The 21,572-nt window shown below is 41.8% G+C and overlaps 1 pseudogene; it reads right to left on the bottom strand.

The window, feature by feature from the left end:
- Positions 1–11,260: 11,260 nt before the first annotated feature.
- On the bottom strand, positions 11,261–15,118 carry LOC132531273 (small ribosomal subunit protein uS10-like; annotated as a pseudogene).
- Positions 15,119–21,572: the final 6,454 nt, after the last annotated feature.

Here is a 21,572-nt window from a genome sequence, read left to right as displayed (position 1 = left end):
TTTTTTTTTTTTTTTTTTTGCGGTACACGGGCCTCTCACTGCTGTGGCCTCTCCCGTTGCAGCCCAATACTCAATTCTTGATTAGGAGGAATCCTCCCATTTTAGATATCACCAGCTTCCTCTTTTGTTCCACTGTTCTTCATTCATTCATAAATATTTATCTGACATCTCCCAGGTCCCTTAGCACAGGGGTGTACAGCGGTGAAGGGTCATTTTCCTGTATAAAATTACCCAGGCTGACTCTAAGATTTGACATCTCAGTCATGAAAAGGGGAAAAAGTTTTAATGAAATACGTGTCATGCAACTTCACCAGTGTAAAAACAACATCCCAGGGAGATAATTCTTTATACCTCAGTTATTTGGGTGATATATGAAGGTGACTTAAAAATAGTGATATCATCCTAGAAAGGGAAGGGAAGGATCCTGAGTGACTGGTTGTTTTTTAAAAGCACCTTGATCTCATGCATTTCCTACAAGTAAACAGGCGCCCATCTTTCAAGATCTGAGAACTACTAGCGAGTGGCAGTTTTATGCAGAAATAGAACTAAGCTTGCTTTCTGCAGTAAGGATAGATTAGCTTGATGTTGCTTTTTAAAAAAAGTTTCCACTGACCTTAAAAACACTGAAATCTACGAAATTGGATACTGGAGGGTGAGGGAATCCCAGGGTTGTGGACACAGAGCCACATCGACGAAAAAACAAAAGGAAAATGACAAAAGGGGGCTGCTGCCTGAAAGACTAGGAATCCTGGTCTCTGCAGGGATCCCAGGGGACTGCGAGGCACACGGCTCCATTTGTGCCACGTGACCCTTCTCTCAGCCTCCCCGGGGCCTGGAGACAAAGGAGACGGGAGGAGACTTGAGGACAAAGAGCTGTAGAAACCAGCCCTCGGGTGAGAGTTTCTGCCTTTGTTTTTGATCTCACCCCAAGGAAGTTAAAAATTAACCCAAGCTGGTAAGAGGACTCGAGTCTGTAAAGGCTGTGAGGATCCTTAAGGGTCCCTGCTCCTCCAGTCTGTTCGCCGTTCTGAGACCAGAGAGCGGACGAGAAAGACTTTCGTGACAAGCTCGAGCCTCGCCCCTCCCTTCCGGTCTCTCCTACCCTCAGGGTCTCCCCTCCCACCCGCCCGGGAGCTCTGAGCAAACCTCCGCTCCCTGCCACCATCTGAGCGCTTGTGCCTTACGTTCCCTGTGCCCCGGCCGACTGGTTACAGAAGAGAAACTGTGCAAATGAGTGTCAACCGAAAAGCCAAGTGGTGGGAAAGGAGATCTTTTATTTGTTATTTGATGTTGTTCAGAAAAATGCAAACATCATGATAATGAGGCCAGACTAGAACAGGTCGGGAAAGCGGGACTGAGATTCAGGTCCCTGCATGGACGTGGAATCCATTTCCTCTGGGTATGGTGAAACTATTTCCTCTAGCTTCAAATTGATGACGATATTCATTACTTGGAGTGTTTGTGAGTTTCTCCTCACTCTCTTCTCCCCCTGCCCCCTCCCGGCCGCCCCCCACCCACGCATACTGAGAGCAAGATGCAGTTTAGAAATCATATCTCTGTTGAACAGACTATGAAATTAAATTTTGGAGAAAAGGAATAAAAATCCCAGTTCTACAGCTCGATGTTGAGTTTATCTGCCTAGTCTTTTTATTAGTGGTTTTGTCTTGGGTTCCCATCTGCTCTCTTCCCCTCTGATTTATCTTCTGGCCGATGGAGAGGAATCTTGGAGTTGCAGGCTCTTCTAATCCTTTTCCAATCTTAGAGTGAGGATGTCCATTGATGAGGTCAGGTTCTCGAAAGCGGCCCGGTAGGCAGATATAAGGAAACGGCACGTCATATGTTTTCTTTAGTTGCTCATTAGTCTGTCATTAGCTCTAAGGACGCCATTTTCCTTTACTTTTCACTTTTTTGAAATTGAGATACAATTTACAAACAATAAAATGCACAGATCTTAGGAGTAAGGTTCAGGGAGGTTTTTTTGTTTTGTTTTGTTTAAGCATCTTTATTGTGGTATAATCTACACACCATAAATTAACTTAAGCATACATTTCAATGAGTTTTAGTAAGTTTATGGAGTTACAACCATCACCACTATCTAATTTTAGGACATTTCTCTCATCCCAAATCTGTCAACGTATTTTTTTTTAAATAAATTTATTTATGGCTGCGTTGGGTCTTCATTGCTGTGTGTGGGCTTTCTCTAGTTGCAGAGAGCGGGGGCTACTCTTTTTTGCATTGTGCGGGCTTCTCATTGCGGGGGCTTCTCTTGTTGCGGAGCACGGGCTCTAGGCGCGTGGGCTTCAGTAGTTGTGGCACGTGGTCCCAATAGTTGTGGCTCGTGGGCTCTAGAGTGCCGGCTCAGTAGTTGTGGCGCACAGGCTTAGTTGCTCTGCGGCATGCGGGATCTTCCCAGACCAGGGCTTGAACCCGTGTCCCCTGCATTGGCAGGCAGATTCTTAACCACTGTGCCACCAGGGAAGTCCCAGTTCAGGGAGTTTTGACAAATGCATACAGTAGTGTAACTCACACCTCTATCAAAATAAAGAACATTTCCATTACCCACCCCCACCCAAATTTCCTTGTGCCCTTTCCGAGTCACTCCCCTCCCAATCCCATCCCTGTCCAAGGCAACTTTGTTCTGATTTCTATCACTTTAGATTGATTTTGCCTGTACTAGAATTCCATGTAAAGGGAATCATACAGTATGTCCTGTTTTAATCTGGCTTTTACTGCTTAGTATAATATTCTTGAGATGCATCCATGTTTTTGCCGTTATCTGTAGTTTGTTTTAAAGGTACTTTGATAACAAAAGCCCACAATTTACTGGGCACCCTCTGTGTGGAGGCTGATCTCAGGCACTGTGCTTGGTGTTGAGAGCATGTATGGCTTTGTTTTGTGTCAACTTAGCTGAGTTGGAACTATGGTTCCCAGAATTCCCTTCCCTGTACATTCTAGGTATGTGTTGGCTACAAGAGAAATCTGTGTGGTATTTGGAAGATGTATATGGAGCAGCAGCCATGTTTTTCATCCTCTGAAGGCAGGTGTGGGGCACCAGGCACTGAGGCAGTTCACATGCTCTGCTAGTAGTTCATAGGCATGAGGCAACATCCAGTCCGCAGCTTTGCCAGCTCCCGCCAGATCTCCCTTAGCTTCTCCACGGTCCGGGTCAAGTGCGTGTGGCTCCAGGTGAAGGTGACAACATCTCTGGCAGGGCACCCGTAGCATCAAGATTGGAAGTTGTGAACATCAGGCCTGGGTTTTAGTTTGTCCTCATGAGTTCCCGTTGTCCTTGCTCTCATTCAAGTCCAGCTCTCTTTTCTGACGGTCAGTATGGTGACCCATAGAGCCTGAAGGCTAAACACTAGATACACTGGCAACAGCCTTGCTGTCTTCCACCAGTTTCCACAATTATGTAATTCTATATAATACTTATAATACATTGCCTATTCTGTATCACTCATAAAGTTTCAATTTCTCTGTTCAAATCTTGACTGATTCAGGAAGAACTAGAAGTCAATATTCCTTGTAGGCAGTAGGCAGTGCATCCAACATAAAACCTAGCCTCCTAGCTCCTTAGATTTAAAACCCAGCAGTCCTGGACTCTGAAAACCCCTGGAACTGCTCCACCTCTACATCTCCCAGCACAAATGCTCTTACTTACCTTCCCCTCACTACATCTGCTCCTGGACCCGATCTAGACTGTCTGCCCTTGACTGCTCCTTTTTTTCTCAGTCCATAGCCTTCTTCTGGCTTCCCTTTATCTCTTCTCCAGTCTGCATCTCATAGAAGACCGCCTGAATGACTTTCTTGCCAGCAGCTTCAATGCCGTTAAAAAACAATTTCCAAACTTGGAGACTAGGCAAGAGGATGACTACATGTCCTTTCCATGTTAAGCATGGTTTAACAGGCTTACCCATGATTATTTAGTTATCTAGAAGAAAAAATCCAAGATTGACTTTGCTATTTACTATTGATTACATCCCAGGCACTGTGAAGTTACACGTTAACTTACACTTAAGTGAAGTTACACTTAACTTAGATTGTTGTCCAATAGAGATGCAAATGATTTCTGTCCAGTGGGAAAGATAAACTATGGGTTTGTTGCCCTGTTGGCCATCAACCACTTTTGTATCTAACTTAGCAAACATATTCTAGCATTTTGTTTGTTCGTTTGTTTATAAATACCCAGTTTCTCAGTGTTCTTAGAACAATCTTTACCATCTCACTGGTTCATTCATTAATTGATGAACCTTTGACACGTGTTTGTTTCATATTTGTGTCAGAATCATGTTTTTAAATTTTGAAAATTTTACTTTTTAAAAAAAGAATTTATTTATTTGGCTGCACCGGGTCTCAGTTGCGGCACACGGAATCTTCGTTGCAGCGTGTGGGATCTTCAGCTGTGGCATGTGAACTCTTAATTGCGGCATGTGGGATCTAGTTCCCTGACCAGGGATCAAAACTGAGTCCCCTGCATCGGGAGCGTGGAGTCTTAGCCACTGGACCACCAGGGAAGTCCCCCAAATTTTACTTTGACAATATCTTCACTCCTGTCCATTTGAAACATCAGGTCTATAAACCACCAACCCTGTGTGCATCCAGCCATTTGCACCAAACTGTTCTGGGATGTGGTTTTCCTCCAGCAGTGTCCAGCAAGGCCAGATGTGGATAAGGCAGTTATGGTTACTCTGCAGTAGCTGCATTAACCACCACTCTTTCCTATATCTTCCCCTTCTTCCTCCACTCCTCCCCCTCAGCCACCAAATATGCTCAAATTTCGCCTATCTTGAAAAAATATCACTCTTGACCTGAGAGCAAACACCATGGTTGTTGCTGGGGTTATCACACTCTTGAATCACTGACCTTTCCTCTCTTGGAGTGGGATGAGCCAAGGTTTAGGTAAGAAATTAGCAGGGAAGGAGGAAAGACAGGCCTGTTTTGATTCTTGACTTGAGGTTACCCTGACCCCAAGCAAAAGTAGTTCTTCATATTTTCTGTCTTTGCTTACTGGATCTTCCTAGAACCTGAATTTCGAGGCCAAAGTCTCACTTATAACACTGGATTCCTTTGCTAGCCACATACCTTTCCGTGTGTATTTCTTATGAGGACCCTCGTTCATTCATCACATATTTATTGTCTACATAAATAATGCACTGCACTAATTGCTGGTCCTTGCATCACAGAACCCATGGTCTGCTGTGAGAGATGGACGTTATTCAAATAATCCCCCAGTACAGAACTACATCTGTAAAAAGTACAATAAAGGAGAGCTACTTAGGACTCTAGGAGGATCTGACCTATTTGGTAGGATCAGTCAGGGTTCCTTTGAGGAAACCATGATTGTGCTGATGTCTGAAGGATAAGTAGGTACTAATTAGACAAAACTGAGGAGCCAGGATGTTTTGGACAGGGAACAGAGCACTGGCAAAGCCCTGCAGAATTGGGGAGGGCCAAGGGAGAGCACAGCGTGCAAGGGAGGAGCAGAGAGAAGACTAGAATGACAGGGGCTCCACGAGGCTGGACAGGCAGGCAGGACCAAACCACGAGGCACTTAGGAATTCGGATTTCATTCTTAGAGCAATGGAAGGCCAATGGAATGGAGGTGGGGCAATCAGATTTGTGTTTTGTAAGATTACTCTGGTTGTTGTGTACAGAAAGAGTCTAACGGGTACATGAGTGGATATAGGAAGGGGTGGCTAGAGGAGACCAGGATACAGCTTGATGCCGGGTCCCTTCACTAAGGGACCTTCGTCTCACACCAAGCACTCCCACACACCTTCAACCTCTTCTCTGTTCCTCCTTGGAGGTCTCCATTACCCTATTTCTCCCTCTACCCCAGCTTTTATAAAAGTGTATAATTATTGTCTCTTTCACTAGCATGAGCACTTTTCAATGGCAACGACTGTGCCCATCACTCTCTCCCTTCCTCACCCTCCCGGTGTTTGTAGCCTGATGATAGATGCATAGTAGGCTCTCAAATAAATGTCTGTAGACCTAAAGTGTATCTTCCTCCAGTTTTCACTCCAAGGTCAGGGAAAGGCTGTACTCGCTGCCACCGCCCTTCCTCTCCCATTCATTTCCACCTCCTCTACGTTCTGCCTCCAACACTCCAGTGAAACTTCTCTTGCTAAGATCACCGCAACCTCTGGGGGTGGCCAAACACGATGGACAATTTTAGTTCTTGTTTTAGCTTGAACTCTGCCCATTAGTTTCTTTCAACTGTTCCTCCCTTTCGAAAACTTCTCTGCCCAAGTTTCTACAACACCACTCTCTTCTGGTACTTTATTTATTTATTTATTTTTAATGTTTTTTGCCGTGCCTGACGAGGATTGTGAAATTTCACTCGGCAGTGAAAGCACAGAGTCCCAACCACTGGACTGCCAGGGAACTCCCTGTTCTGGTACTTTAATCCTCTGATTGTTTCTTCTCAATAATCTTTTTTTTTTTTTAATGGAGTTTCTTTCTTTCTTTTTTTTTTTGGCTCTGTTCCGTCTTCATTGCTGCACACAGGCTTTCTCTAGTTGCAGCGAGTGGGGGTTACTCTTCGTTGTGGTGTGCAGGCTTTTCTCATTGCTGTGGATTCTCTTGTTGCAGAGCATGGGGTCTAGGCACACAGGCTTCAGTAGTTGTGGCTCACAGGCTCTAGAGCGCAGGCTCAGTAGTTGTGGCACACGGGCTTAGTTGCTCTGCGGCATGTGGGATCTTCCCGGACCAGGGCTTGAACCCGTGTCCCCTGCATGGCAGGCAGATTCTTAACCACTACGCCACCAAGGAAGCCCTCAGTAATCTTTTAAGAACTCTGGTTCTTCCATCTGTCCCTCAAATTGATGTTCCTAGAGATCCAGTCTCAGCTTTCTTTTCTTCTCTTCCTGGCTGATTAATTCATACAAACTTACAATTTCAATTATGACCTTAGGTATTGATGACTCTAATATCTATCCATATATCCATCCGAAAACTTTCTTCTTAGCTCCAAACGTGTATTTAGAACAGTGCTCTAAATAGCTGTACCTCGATGTACAACAAACAACTCAGACTCAAATATGAACTCATCCTCTTCTTAGAACCCACCTCCAAACCTGCTCCCTCCCCTTCACTCCTTGATTCTGTAAATGACACAGCCATTTCCCTTGTCACCAAGTCTAGAAAACTAGACTCATCCTAAACTGCTGTCTTGTTCTTATCTCCTACATCCTGTTGACTCTATCTCCCAGGCACCTCATAGGTCTGTACCCTCTTCTCTGGGACTTTCTCCCCGTCAGTATCAGTTCAAGCCCTTGTTTGCTCTACGCTTTTTTATGGTCTCCCTGCCTTAGTCCTCTGTCCCTCCAATCTATCCTCTGTAGCACTACCAAAGGAATTTTTCCACGCATCTGACCTCACCACTCTCAGGATTAGTCATCACTTAGATAAAATCAAACTCCCTTAACATCTGGCCTTTACTTCATCCATCTCTCATCATCTCCCTGTATGCACCTTTTACTCAGTTTGGGAAGCTAAACTACTATTAGCTTCCCAAATTTGTCACACAGTTTCCCCATCTTTAGACCTTTGTAGAGCTGTTCCTTCTGTTCCGAACGCCCTTTCCCCACTTGTTGACCTGACAAATTCCTGTTCATCTTCAGGACAATTTGAGCACCCTCTCCTTTGTAAAGCCTTCACTGTGCTCTCATAGCACCTTCACATTTGTAAACCACACTACTTACCTTCTACTGTAGTCATCTTGACCTGCCTTCATCCTGACTATGAAGTCTTTGAGCAGGTTGACCATGTTTTGTCCATCTTAAGATCCCCAGTGCCCAGCACTGTGGTGAATCCAGTAAACGTTGATTGGAAAGACAGATGATTATGTGAAAAGAAAACCTCTTCAGTCAAGAATTTTACTATTGGATAAAAATAGCTAGTATATAAATAAAAATGCAAAAGGAATGTAGAGTTATATTCAAGTGAATGGAAATTAGTAAAATGCCATTAGACTAAGACCAGAACTTACTAATAAGACAAGCATCATGAGTCTCTTGGAATGAAATGGGTAATTCATTTAATGATATTGGAAATATATTTTATTTTAAAAATATATTAATTTAAGGTCTTGACCTCATGCCATGCCGCAAGATTAAGTTCATATGAGTTAAAGAATTACTGCAAATAATAAAATCATTTTTATACTATTATTATTTTTAAAAACTTTTTTTAAAATCATTTTTTAAAACTAGGAGAAAAATTCATCAAATAGTTATTTGTTTTCTGAATAGGAAATCTCTTTCTAAGCATAACAGTAATAGAAGAAAAAAAACCTGAAATGGCTGATAGATGTGATCACATGAAAATATAAATCTTCTGTAAATAAAAAAATCATAAATTACAAGTCAAACAATAAACTGGGAAGAACACTTGTCTATAAATATGACAAAGAGTTTTCACCTAAGTGCTTACAAATTTTTTTCTTCCAGGTTTATTGAGATGTAATTGACATACAGCACTGTATAAGTTTAAGGTATAAGCATGATTTGACTTACATATATCATTAAATGATTACCACAATAAGTTTAGTGACCATCCATCACTTTATATGATACAAAATAAGAGAAAAAATATTTTCCTTGTGATGAGAAATCTTAGGATTTACTCTCTTAACTTTCATATATAACATAGACCAGTATTAATTATATTAATCATGTTGTAATTATATACCTAGTACTTATTTATCTTATAACGGTTACCCAGCTTGGGTCTGCTCACCTGATGCACAGTAGAGCCAATCTACTGACACCAGGTTGTGGTAAAGGAAAGTACAGCGTTTATTGCAGGGTGCCAAGCAAGGAGAACAGGTAGCTTATGCTCAGGAGACCCAAACTTCCCAGTGGCTTTTAGGGAAGGATTTTTAAAGACAGTATGAGAGGACTTCCCTGGTGGTGCATTGGTTAAGGATCACCCGCCAATGCAGGGGACACAGGTTCAAGCCCTGGTCCAGGAAGATCCCATATGCCATGGAGCAACTAAACCCATGCGCCACAACTACTGAGCCTGCGCTCTAGAGCCCACAACCCACAGCTACTGAGCCCGTGTGCCACAACTACTGAAGCCCGCGCACCTAGAGCCCGTGCTCTGCAACAAGAAAAGCCACCACAATGAGAAGCCCGTGCAACTCAATGAAGAGTAGCCCCCACTCTCTGCAACTAGAGAAAGCCCGTGCATAGCAGCGAAGACCCAATGCAGCCATAAATAAATAAATTTATAAAAAAAGAAAAATAAAGACAGTATGAGGGAGAGGGTTGAGGTGTATGTGATCAGCTTGTGCACAGTTCTCTGACTGGTTGATGGTGAAGTAACAGGGTTATGTTTCAGTAATCTCAATCATCAACCTTCTGGCTCCAATTTGTCTAGGGTCTACGTGCTGGTGGTTAGCATGCAGTTAATTTCTTCCACCTGGTGGGGGTTTTAGTATCTGCAAAACAACTCAAGGATATGTCTCAGAAAATTATCTGTAGCCCCTGAGGAGGAACTAAAGGTCCCTGACTTTGTTTTATGGCTACACTATTACTATTTTGTCTCACTTAACTGTTTTCCTTTGTTTCTGCATTTTCTCATGTCTCTGATTAAATCTGCTGTTTGGAATTTGGGGAAAGCCTAGGAGGCTAAAGCTCTTCTACAAACAAGAGGTAGGGGATACGGGGGGTGGTCCCTCCCCAGGAAGACCCTACAGGGTACTGCTCAGTTTCATAACTGGAATTTTGTACCTTTTGACCACCTGCATCCAATTCCCCCTCCTTCACCCAGTGCTTATAAAAATTTATTTTAAAAACCACTAAGATTTCAACAGAAAATATACAAAGTACACCTACACATAGTATAAAAAAAAGAAAGTGTAATAGTTAATAAATTAACATCATTTGTTATCAAAAAATACAAATTAAAACAGTGATTAGGTACTATTTTTTTGCCTATCAAATTGGCAAAGATTTAAAAGATGGTAATAGTCAGACTTCCCTGGTGGCACAGTGGTTAAGAATCCACCTGCCAATGCAGGCGACATTGGTTCGAGCCCTGGTCCAGGAAGATACCACATGCCGTGAACAACTAAGCCCATGCGCCACAACTACTGAGCCTGTGTGCCACAACTACTGAAGCCCGCACATCTAGAGCCCATGCTCCGCAATAAGCCACCGCAATGAGATGCCCGCGCACCACAACGAAGAGTAGCCCCCGCTCACCGCTACTAGAGAAAGCCCGCATGCAGCAACGAAGACCCAGCGCAGCCAAAAATAAACAAATTTATTTTAAAAAATAGTATATACATTAAAAAAAAAAAGATGGTAATAGTCAGTGAAAATGAGGGTCCAATGAATCACACACTCATGCCCAGCAGGAAGAAGCTTAAATAGAATAACTTTCAGAAAAGCAATTTGTAAATAAGTATCAAGGGGCTAAAAATGCTCTCACCCTCTTACTCACTAATTCCATTTCAAGAATCCATCCTATGAAGAAAAGAGAAATATATGTAAAGGTTTATATGCAAATATATTTGTCTTGCCATCTCATACTGAAAAAAAAAAGAAGCAACCTAAATGTCTAAGAATAAGGAAGTTATTGCTTAATTATAGCATATTCATACAATGGAAGATTATGCAATAATTTTTTAAAATCATGTTTTTGAAGAATAATTAATGGCATGGAAAATATTTATGATATAATGTTAAATATTCAGTGTATAAAACTATATACCAGGGCTTCCCTGGTGTTGCAGTGGTTAAGAATCTGCCTCCCAATGCAGGGGACACAGGTTTGAGCCCTTGTTTGGGAAGATACCACATGCCATGGAGCAAGATGCCACATGCCACGGAGTGCACCACAACTACTGAGCCTGCGCTCTATAGAGCCCATGAGCCACAACTACTGAGCCTGCGTGCCACAACTACTGAAGCCCACGCACCTAGAGCCCGTGCTCCACCAACAAGAGAAGCCACTGCAATGAGAAGCCTGCACACCACAAGGAAGACTAAATAAAAAAAATAAACACTATATACCATGTGATCTAATTTTTTAAATTACATGTTCTATAGCATTCTAAATATGAATACAAGCAAATATTCTAGAAAAAAGTATATGTGGATTTATGAGTGATTATGGTTTTCTTCTTTTTTAATGATTTTCTTCTTTATGCTTTTATATATTCCTCCAAGCATGTGTTATTTTCATAATTATAAATCAGTTTGGAGTTTTTTTAACATCTGATTATCAATATATTAAAAAGGTTGGTTTAAGCATCTGCAATGGTGACTTCAGCCTCGACTCCTGGCTCAATACTGATGGAAGTAATCTGCTTGTCAATCTTAGAAGGACTATGCAAGTTAATGAGTCGCTTGTGGATCCTCAACTGAAAACGATCCCAAGTCTTAGAACATTTACCACAAGGAGTTTTCCTTGTAGTTATTCTCAGAGTCTTGGTAGGCATCCGAATGGGTCCTTTCACTTTGAGATTGTTTCTCTTTGCACCTCTGATCAGGTTAGCACAGACCTTCTCCAAAGACTTCACATTGCAGCTGGTTAGAATAATTTTAATTCGGTGAATTCTCCACCTCTGGCTCCACCGGACTCTTTCTGGTATCTTTAAAAGCCAAGGCTTTGGCGAGGCTTCCTGACCAACTCCTTGTGCGAGAGCGAACAGCGGTGAGTCAGAGAAGCGGGCAGTCCGGGGCTCCGTTGCAGCAGTGATGGGTGATCGTGTCTTCCTCAAAGAGCCAGTTTTGTTTTTTGTTTTTTGGGGGTTTTTTGACCCACATAGGTTTGAGGGGAAGCTGAAGTCCATGTGGAGGTGAGATCCATCAAGTAAAGCTGACTGCCCAGCAGGCGGCTGATGCCACCTTCACCTCTAGTCTTCCCATCTACTGGAGATGCATAAGTTAGCAGCATCAGTTAGGAAACTGTGCTTCTACCAGCCAGTCATCTATCTTGGGCAGAGTTAGCTCATGGGGAAGTGGTGTAGTTCCCTGGGTTCCAGCCTGGCTCTGCTATGCTCTACCACTCTCTCTACTCTTGGGAAGCTACCTGACTGCCCTGCATGCATTTATAAAATGGAGGCAGTAATGGTAACACTTAACACCCATTTCAAAGAAGGAAGGTCCCCTGTAAAGATGAGCATTCAATTACAAGCTTCTTTTGGAATCAGCCGGAAGTTAGTAAGTGCCAAAGTTTATCTGATACACAAATAAACATTTCTTTTTTTAAAATATTTATTTTATTTATTTGGCTGTGCTGGGTCTTAGTTGCAGCAGGCTGCTCCTTAGTTGTGGCACGTGTGCTCCTTGGTTGCGGTTGGCGGGCTTCTTAGTTGTAGCATGCAAAATCTGAGCTGTGGCATGCAAACTCTTAGTGGCGGCACGCATGTGGGATCTAGTTCCCTGACCAGGGATCGAACCTGGGCCCTCTGCACTGGGAGCACAGAGTCTTCTTAACCACTGCGCCACCAGGGAATTCCCACAAATAAACATTTCTGTTAGTCTTCATGACTTAGACATAAACTTTAGGGTTGACATCTGCATTCAGTGGGTTAATGCATATATCCAATCAATGATTTCACAAATTATTGAAATATTGTAGCTTAAGGTCTAAATTGTTACAATTTCTTAAAACTGGACTTGCATGAGAAATTAAAATATAATAATATGGTACTTAATTATTAACCAAAATGCTCTCTCAGCTGAAATGCTTACCCATTGGTCTGCCATGAATGTGTTCAAATAAGAATCATTCTCTTTGCTGTAAAGGAGAAGGTCAGTATCCAGACTGAACTTTGGAGCCCTGAAAGAAAAGCAATTAAGTTCTCCTGAAAGATTCTTCTGGAAATTAGTTCATGAACTCCCCAGACCTCAGTCTCATGATGGATTTGGGTACCGCAATGTATCTTTCTTCTGGAAAGCTTAATGTTGTACGCTAGTATTATTGTCTGGTGTTAATATGCAGCTCTTTAGTTTTTAACTTCACGTGTGTCTGATCTCTCCCAGCTGGGCTGGAGGTTCTTGAGAAAAGGCTCTTTTTCTTTTTCTTCCTACTCCTTGGATGCCATTAAAGCTTAGTACAGTGTTGTATAACTTAAATAATTTAAGTACTTAGTATATATGTATTAAGTAAACAAGTTACAATTTAATGCCAAGCCAGCCCTGTGCTTCAGGGCAGCGATTTGACAGGTACGGAAAAACCGTGCTACCTCAAACACCTCCCTCAAAGACATGCTTCTATGCCTAAGATTCCTATCATCACTTGCCTCTTTTGGATAACAATTGCCTCCAGAAGGCCTGAATTAAAATGTAAATATCTAACCTTGGAGATGTCACTCACTAGCACATTGTCTTTAATAGTTTCCTAGCAGGGAGCTTGGGCCTAGGATTGTGTCCAGGGAAAGAGTCAGAGAACCTAACATCCAACTTTGGGGTGCAGATTACATGGAGTACCCCAACCACGTCTGTGACAGAGGAGGGGTGGAGCATAGAGCAGGAGTCCACTGGGCTGGGCACCGGTGGGGTGGGGCCGGGAATGCCTAACGGGGCCAAAGTGCATCTCCCGAATGGAGCTATAGCAGAGAGCCTTGGCAAAGTAACACAGCGCTGCTGGGTATGAACCAAGTATTAGAGTGAATTCCCATCTGACCAAGAGGCACAAATGACTGGTCCAAGAGCGTTGTCTGAGTGGTGACTAGAAGCTGGGTCAGTGCTCTTTGCAGGCTGTTCTACTTTCAGAAATAAGTGCTGATTTCATTGCAATTGCAAAGAGAACCAAAGCAGGAGAGCAGAGGAGAAACAATTTAGGAGGGAACCAGGGGGCTTTATTAACTCAAGCCCTCAAGAGTCATGGGGAGATGGGTCGATGTGGTGTGGCCCTTGACCCACAACCAATATAGCTTCTGAATTCTCAGCCATGTGTTCATAAACATACATGCCCATGTGCAACATACCTATGCTCAAGTGCCTCCACATATATAATTCCAATTTTTTTTTTTTCTATAAGTTTCCTGCTAGGGTGGGGTAGGAGTCAGAAGTCGGCAGCCTCCCAAAGTCAGTGGGAAGACCATGGCTAACAAACAGGGTCCTCTCTCCTCTACCAACCCCCAGCAGGAAGCAGACAGGGAGGGTTCCAATGGTTGTAAGGGCTTGGCTGCTTTATTATGTTCATTCTTATGGGCGTTTTTACAAGAAATAAGCAAAGTACAAAATATTGTATAGCCTCTCAGTTAGAAAGTATGACATCTTGTTTTAAAGAATGAAGGCCCCCTGTAAAGATGAACACCTGACTACAAGCTCCTTTGGGAATTAATCCAAAGTTATGAAGTGCCCGAGCTTATCTGATACACAAATGTTTATTTCTCTAAGTTTTGACAACCAAGACATAAGTTTTGGGGTTGATAGCACTGAAGCTACATGACGTGGGGAAAGAGTATAGGTTTTGGTGTCACAGATCTAGGGTCAAGCCAGCCGTGGCATCACCATTCATTAAGGAGATTTGGGGCATTATTTAACTTTGTTTAACCAGTTCTCTCACTTGTAAAATGGAAATAAGTGATACAGTCTCTGTGAAGATTAAATAAGGTAATGTGAAGAACGCATCTTTTGAGTGTGTACCGAATGTTCATTTTCTCTTCTCTTCCTTTCTAAATGGTCAGCTGAATTAACAAACCACTAAGGAAGATTTCTGACCAGGAGCCAAATAAGGCTCTGAAAACTTTTGAGGGTAAGAAGAATCCAAAAAAAATAAGCTGAAAAAGAGAAAACAGCCTGTTTCAGTAACATTTACAATGATCTAGAACTGGGTAGTAGCCAGACCAATCCAGATCCTATTAATTCTACACACTGGAGTTATCGGTGTGGGTTTATGTCTCACCACTGAAGCTGGAAACTCATCGACTGAGAACCCTAAGAATTCTGTCTTACTGAAACAGGATCTCCACAGAAGCAGAATGGAGACCCACAGTTTGATTGTTGATTAAAACAGAATCATTTTAATCTCCCCTCCAATTGGTTCTGAATCATTTTAATCTCCCCTCCCCTCCCCTCCAATTGGTTCTGAAATATCATTAGGTCATTTTGGATCCCCTTAAGGCTTACTCATTGGCCAGCTTTCGCATTTTTGCCCCCACTTTATGCCTCCAAATGAATTTACCTATGCTTTCAGATGGACCTATTTCTACGGGGTGAACTAGCTTGGATGGCATATAAGCTGAGCTACAGCTGTGTCCTTATCCATACTTGTGAAATTCCACTGGTTAGCGATCTCCATTCAACACACCTGCAGCTTTCTCCTACAAAGCCCTTTGGACCTAAGGATAGAAGCAGAGTGTGATGTCCTCCATGTTCACATGGCTTACTAACCCTTCATCAGTCTGAGATATTCTTTGAACTATTGGCAGCATTTAGACCCGCATGCTATTTTTTCCGGGCTGTCTTTTTGACCAAAGAGGAGATAAAAATTGGTCCCTAACAGTACTCCAACTGTGTGACTTAACTCACCACGCATTAGCCCCTAGCTGTATTCCAGCAAGTTCTGTCAGCAGCTGACCACAGGGGAAAATGCTAACTGTAGATTTGTTCTCTACAGGACTTTGTATCATCACCATCATCACACCACCCCTATTATAACCTACTGCTTGTTCACCTAACAAATCTTTTGTGGAAATGATAATGTGGTCATTACTTTATCACAAGACTTCCCTACAAACTCCTGGCAGTTCCCCTTCTTTTTTTTTTTACAAACAGGGAACCAACAAAGAGATGACATGCCCTCCCTCCCCTCTCCTCTATCCACATTAGTTGTTTCCTCCTCTCACTTCCTTCTACCAGTTCAAGGCCATCATTCTCCCTCTTACTCAGTCCTCAGTGACTGCTGATCCTTAGCACTAGGACAGGGGACAGCCCAGACTCCCTGGTACATTATCAAACCGAGTACATTCTGAGTCAGTACTATATGCAGTGATGTGTGTTGTATGTGGTTCAGCTGGACTGTGACACTTGGTAATTCACTCATCCTGAGTAGAAGTACCAATGAAATTAAGTTTGTGACATTTAGTTCATTCTTATCACACATCTTGGTTTTCTAGGGACATCTCAGGAGTCCCTATTGGGACATACAGATAATTCCAGAAAGGAAAGCAATCTAAGTGTGCATTTTTATCCTTTGTTGTTTCCTTATCATGCTTTGTAAACTGCCAATGCATTCATTCTCAACCAGCAACATGAGAACACGGGGCCACTATCTTGTTGGGCCCTGTCTAGTTACCAGGACAGGGAACTTCCTCAGAATTGCGTATGTATACTTGGTTGCTTCAGAGATGTCATTAAACATAAACACTGAAAAAAGCTCTCAGGTTTCATCAAGGCTGTTGCCAACACCATAAATGACCCATCATAAAGACCCCACCCCTCTCTGATACGGATAAGGCAAAGGTTAAGGTCCATCTCTGTTTGTTACACTCTTATTTCCTTCTGTCTAGGCCAGAATACAATTTCTGGAACCAACTGATTCCTCTCTCAGCTGTCTTTAAGAACACTGTATTCTTTTTACACTGTTGAATTTACTCATACACAAAGTAAATGCCCAATATTTGTTAATGATCATGACTCAATCATTCAGGTGGTTATGAGCTAAGACTGGTCACTCCATAGCCCCTATGTTACCATACTCTCCAAGAGACCACAGCCACCCCTCCCCATAAGACTGTCACCACCACTACACTCTGCGGGCGTGGGCAGTCATCCTGAAGCTCCTGGACCTTCCTACTAAGTATCCAAAATCCACACATCTCTGGGCTGATTTCCCATCTCCCTCCAAGAGCCTGTCAGGTTAATCCTGTCATGCTTTATATCTCATTTGACTCAGTCACTGCCAGGAAAACAAGCCCTCTAGGCGACCCAGCATCAACACCGGACACTCATCCCAGAATCCCTGAGTTCATCACTTAATCTGATCCAACCCTTCCCTGCCCTCCCTGAACTCTTCCACTGTTCCCTTTGCAACTCCAGATCCGTCCCCATCAAACATCCTGGTAATCTCCTCTTCTTTGAACATTCCCTCCATCTCCTGGCAGTAAGTGAAACTGGTGGTCCCTGATTATCCCATCTCCCGAGCAGCCCTCTCAGTAGGAGGTACTCATGTCCCAGGCACCTAAGGGCCAGCGGGTATAGTAGGTGTGCTGCTTGCCATTCCCAAATTCTTTCTTTCCTCTCCTCCTTCTAAACATCCAGCTCCTTTGAAGTCCCTCCTATCACCTCCTGTCCTTCCACATCACTTACTCAAGAGCTCCCATTGTCACAGCCCTTCAACCTTGTCTGGTAGCTGCTTTTCTCTCCTCTCGTCTTCACTTCCAAATCCTGCTTAGGTCCCATGGCCCAGCATTTTCATCCCACTTCTGCAAACATCTTCCCTAACAATCTTGTCCTTCTCTCTTCTGTCATATCCCATTCTCTTTGAACCCAACTTCCTACCTTCTCAGAGCCTGCACCCAAGCAGCTGGTCATTGCTGGAGGAAATCACACAAAGTAGTTGATAGATTTCACTTTGAGTTGGTGATCATGAACCTCAAATGGACACTGCACACTGCCTGGCAAATACTATCAAGTTTTCCGGGAAAGTTCACTTTCCCACTCTAAAATGACTTTCTCCGTTTTTCCTCAAAATCTCCCACATTGCAAAGTTTTAAGGAAAAATAGAATGTTTACATAACCTCAAAGTATCTCCCCCAGAATATCTATTAAAATTCTGATGGTTTCAGGGAACTCCCTGGTGGTCCTGTGGTTAGGACTAGGTGCTTTCACTGCTGGTTTGGGCCCTTGTCAGGGAACTAAGATCCCGAAAGCCACATGGCATGGCCACCCCCGACCAAAAAAAAAAAAAAAAAAAAAGCAAACAAAAACCCCTAACTCTGATGTTTTAAATTAATTAATTTAATTTATTAATTTATTTTTTGTCTGCGTTGGGTCTTTGTTGCTGCACGGGCTTTCTCTAGTTGCCGCGAGCGGGGCTACTCTTTGTTGCAGTGCACAGGCTTCTCATTGCAGTGGCTTCTCTTGTTGCACAGCACGGGCTCTAGGCACGCGGGCTTCAGTAGTTGTGCCACACGGGCCAGTAGCTGTGGCTCACGGGCTCTAGAGCGCAGTCCCAGTAGTCGTGGTGCACAGGCTTAGTTGCTCCGTGGCATGTGGGATCTTCCCGGACCAGGGCTCGAACCCTTGTTCCCTGCATTGGCAGGTGGATTCTTAACCACTGTGCCACCAGGGAAGCCCTGATGGTTTTAACATCTGTCCACAGTTTCTTTTATACTTCATCATTCAGGAGGTGATACTTAACTTTCCTCCCCTTGAGTGTGGGCTGGATAGAGTGACTCGAATAGAGTATGAAAATGGAAATGTAGCAACTTCACAGTGGGAAAACCTGGCAGACACCACCTTATACAAATGATCCAAGTAATAAATCATGTTGATATCTTGTACCCCCGATATGATTCAATGTGTAACACCTCTGTGGCATTCTTCCCCCAAACACATAACCTCTGACTACTCATGAGAAAACCTCAGACAAACCCCAACTGAGGGACATTCCACAAAACTGTACTATACAAAATACTCTTCACAAGTGTCAAGGCCATGAGAGAAAAGGAAAGACTGAGAAGTTGTCACAGATTGGTAGACACTAAGGAGATATGATGCCTTAATGAAATATGGGACCTTAGATTGGTTCCTGGAACAGTAAAAGATCATTAGTGGAAAAACTGGGAAATTCCCAATAAAGTCAACAGTTTAGTCAATAATATTGTACCAATGTTAACTTCTTATGGTTATGTGAGATGCTAACACTAGGGGATACTGGGTAAAGGACATATGGGAACTCTATACCATATTTTCATCTCTTTCACAAAATCTAAAATTATTTCAAAATAAAATTTAAAATAACTCATATCTCCTCATCCTCATACCCTTCTTGCAGCTGGTGACCTCACCTCATACATCCTTGATAAAATAAAATGGTCAGAACAGTTTCATTCTCCACCACATTAGTTAGTATATCTGCATCTGCCTCCATCCTTCTGTTACGGTAGGAAACCTGTCCCTGCTCTTCTCAAGGGCTCACCCCTCCACTCTGGGTCCCATCCTCTCTCCTCTCTCCCTTTCTCTATGTTGTCCCTCCTCTGGTTATTCCACATCTCCCCTATTTCGTCAATCTCCCCTCTCTCCTGGACCACTTCCATCACCATAGAAACATGTTATATTATCCCTCGGATTAATAAGACCCTTCCTTGAGCCCTCATGTCTCTCAGGTTACTACCTTATTTCTCTCATTGCCTTGGCTACATAATTTCCAGGGCCCGGTACAAAATGAAAATATGGGTTCCTTATTAAAATATTAAGAATTTCAATATTGTTACAGTAGAGCATTATACCAAGTATGGGGCCCTTCTAAGCATGGGGTCCTATGTGACCGAGCAGGTTGTATACCCATGAAGCTGGCCTTAAGTGCTAGACTAGGCAAACTAATTTATGGTGGAAAAAATCAGAATTAGGATTGCATCTGAAAGGAGCAGGGATTGATTTGAAAGAGAAAAATAGAACTTTCTGAAAATGATGGTTATATTTATCTTGATAAGAGTCCATATCACAGGTGCATGAATTTGTCAAACTCATTTAATGTTACACTTACATTTTTTTTCTCCTTATTCTTTCACCACACCAAAAAACCCTCTAAGCAAACACTGATCTCTACATAATGATACACGTACTGAAGTAGTTAGAGAAAAATGTGTAATGAAGCCTGCAGTTGACTTGGAAATGCATCAAAATAATAAGACAGATGAGTAGATAAATGGATAGCTATGTGATAAAGCAAGTACAGTAACACATTAATGGTATAATCTAAGGCTGGATCTCTTCTCTCAACAACTGATAGAAGTAGACACAAAATCAAAAGGAATTTACAAGACCTGAAAAATACCATCAACCAACCTGAACACTCCACCTCACAAAATTGTTATTCTTTTCAAGTGCACATGGAACATTCACCAAGACAGACCATATGCTGGGGATGAAAGACACCTTAAGAAAGTGGTTGCCTCTGGAGGAACAAGAATCAGGACAGGAAGGAAGCTCTTATTTTTCAAACTTTATAGTACTACTTGACTTTTATACAATGTACATGCATTTCTTTGATAAAAGTAAAACTTTACTGTATTATTTTAATTATAATAGATATCACTTAATAAGCATGTACATATTGATATTAATGTACTAAATAGTATACTAAGTGCTTATTATGTGGTGCTTTGTATTTTATAAAATAATTTCAGGGGTAGAAAGATATGAAAAGGGTTTTTTCATAGTAGGGGTTAGGCATTTTGCTTTGGAGACAAAGTTTACTTTAATGACAAACATAATGACACTTGATAAAAAATTATGCACACATGTGCATACGTATTAAGGTGGACTCTGAATATACAGACTATTTTTATAAACCTAAACCAAACTAAATAATATCTCCCACTCTGCAGAGAGTACATCCTATGTAACCAGGTTCTTTAGGATATGTGAGAAGTAATGAACAAGTAGTATGAATACCAAACTGTTAACAAGGATTATCTAGGAGAGAGGGGTTTGCTGAATAGTGGTCAAAAAGAGCTTTCGTTCTTCATTCTATATAATGTACTTTTGTTTTCTACTAATGTATTATTCATGAAATAACTAAAATTTTAAGAACTAGTAGCCCTTTATAGCAAATGTTTACACATTACACTCTCCTCTAGCCATCTGCAAGAATAACATTCATCCCATTTAAGGTTTCATTAAATTTTACATATTACACACATATACACACACACATACTCTAAAATCTATGTGAAGATACTATACTATAGAATATTAAATAAGTAATTTTCTTAAATAGTACCCCTAATTGTTTCTTTTTAAGGAACATGATACTTAACTTTTCTCCAATACTATTTATATTTAACATGTTATCTTTTTGATTTAGAAGTATCTCTTAACGTTCAAGAGAAAGTCACAACCAAAATCCCTAACCTAGCAATACTTTGCACTACCCATTATATCTTTTCTTAACTAGTTTCTTTCCTTTTCTATCCATTCTTTAGCTTTGATGTTGGTTTTCTAATTGGGTTCTTAACTGACGGACTGCAAGAGTTTGGTCAGAAAAGTTTAAATACAATTTTTAGTAGTGTCATATTTTTTCTTAGTCAAATATATATCAAACTGACTACTGTGAAAATTAAAAAGCAACACCTGTAAATTTTAAGAACAATTTAAAGAATATACTTAGATAGGAAATCTTACCAAGATTTTATGAAATGTTCTTAAATATGGCACTGGAACTAAAAAAGATTCACAAAGCATAAAATGAGAGCAATTTTGAGCAGTGACAAATTGAGAAGGTGTTAAAGAGCTATCAAAATAAATAATATCTTGGATGTATACTCAGATACTATGAGTCAGATTAGTGTGGCGTTTTGTCATTTATTTAATAATCATGTTTTTTCAATTCACATTATTGAAATGAACCATTTAATAAACAGCTGTCAAGTTATA

The sequence above is a fragment of the Lagenorhynchus albirostris genome, chromosome 13 (assembly GCF_949774975.1).
Source record: "Lagenorhynchus albirostris chromosome 13, mLagAlb1.1, whole genome shotgun sequence".
Lineage (NCBI taxonomy): Eukaryota > Metazoa > Chordata > Mammalia > Artiodactyla > Delphinidae > Lagenorhynchus > Lagenorhynchus albirostris.
The sequence above is the reverse complement of the archived record's forward strand: the minus strand, read 5'-3'. Positions and strand labels throughout refer to the sequence as shown.